The following is a 1,820-nucleotide window of genomic DNA, read 5'->3' as shown; positions in this document are numbered from 1 at the left end:
ATGGGAAAGCCACTCAGATAGGGCATGAGCCCCCGATGGACCCGGGTCGCATGTGCTCAAGCGTCGATGATCAATGTGTCCTGCACCACATTACCCTCGCGAGCTAGCCGCGCTCTTCTTCATCGACGCACGAAATGAAAGTGATCCAATCGCTAAGAGTTGTACTATTTTTTGTTTGGTTTGTTTTGGCCCTGAGATCCTGGGACAAAAAGGTGAGGGTGTCTTTTGATCGAGCTGCCGGCCAGGCCGGGGAACTTTAGCCTGGCCGGGTGCTTGGAGGTCCCTGGCAGGGCCCTCCGCCTGAGTTGGTATCGGGTCAGCCCCCACCCAGAGGGGGGCTTTTCAGTGAGTTTCGGGCTTTTTTTCCAAGCGGAGCTTAAAAAAAAAAGAGGGAGGGAGGGATCGAGATTGAGACGAAGCTGGCCTCCTCCTTCCTCGCCCTCAACCCCCCTCCGGGCCCCTCCCCTGCGGAGAGTTCTGCTCGGCAGCCCGAGGCGGCCTCCCCACACTGCGGGCGCTGCACTGGCAATGATCCTTCCGCAGGTTCACCCACGAAACCTTTGCCACGACTTTACTTCTCTAGATAGTCAAGTTTGATCGTTTTCTCGCCGCCGGCCAGGGTTCAAGGAGAGCCGGGCGGGGTCGATCCAAGGACCTCACTAAACCATCCAATCGGGTAGTAGCGGGCTGTGTACAAAGGGCAGGGACTTAATCAACGCGAAGCTATGACCCGCGCTTACTGGGAATTCCTCGCTGATGGGAAATAGTTTCAATCCCAGTCCCAATCACGGTGGGGTTCAGCGGGACTACCTGTCGGCGAGAGTAGACACACGCTGATCCACCCATTGTGGCGCCCTTATACATCTAAGGGCATCACAGACCTGTTATTGTTTCCATCTCGCGGGCTAAACGCCACTTGTCCTCTAAGAAGTTGAAACGCCGACCGCCAGGGGCCGCAGAACTATTTAGCATGGAGGAGTCTCGCTCGCTATCGAATTAACCAGACAAATCGCCCACCAACAAGAACGCCATGCACCACCACCCACAGAATCGAAAGAGCTATCAATCTGTCAATCCTTTCCGTGTCCGGGCCGGGTGAGGTTTCCCGTATTGAGTCAATTGGTCAGCAGGCTCCACTCCTGGTGGTGCCTTCCGGCAATCCCTTAAGTTTCAGCTTTTGCAAACCATACTCCCCCGAACCCAAAGACTGTGGGTTTCCCCGCGACGCTGCCCGGGCGGTCATGGGAATAACGCCGCCGATCGCGGTCGGCATCGCTACGGTCGGAACTACGACGGGTATCTGATCGCCTTCGAACCCTCCGACTTTCGCCCTGATTAATGAAAACATTCTGGCAATGCTGCTGTCTGCCTTTGGCGCCGGTCCAAGAATTTCACCTCTAGCGGCGCAATACGAATGCCCCCGCCGCCCTTCTTAATCATGGCCCTGGTTCCGAAACCCACAAAATAGAACCGAGTCCTATTCCATTATTCCTTGCTGCGTATTCAGGCGGCTACGCGCCTGCTTTGAACACTCTAATTTTTTTCAAAGAACGCCTGGGGCCCCGGCCGACACCCAGCTAAGGGCATCCGGGAGCTGGAGGCAGGGTACGGACAGACGGTGGCACGCCATGGGCGGACCGCCAGCCCACTCAAATCCAACCATTTGAAGCTTTTAACTGCAGCAACTTTAATATACGCTATTGGAGCTGAATTACCGCTGCTGGCAATCAGACTTGCCCTCCAATGGGTCCTCACCATGGGTTTAGATACGCCATATTCCAATTACAGGGCCTCAAAGAGACCTGTATTGTTATTTTTTC

The sequence above is a fragment of the Alosa alosa genome, unplaced genomic scaffold (genome assembly GCF_017589495.1).
Source record: "Alosa alosa isolate M-15738 ecotype Scorff River unplaced genomic scaffold, AALO_Geno_1.1 AALO_1.0_unplaced_704, whole genome shotgun sequence".
Classification (NCBI taxonomy): domain Eukaryota; kingdom Metazoa; phylum Chordata; class Actinopteri; order Clupeiformes; family Clupeidae; genus Alosa; species Alosa alosa.
Note: the sequence above shows the minus strand (reverse complement) of the source record.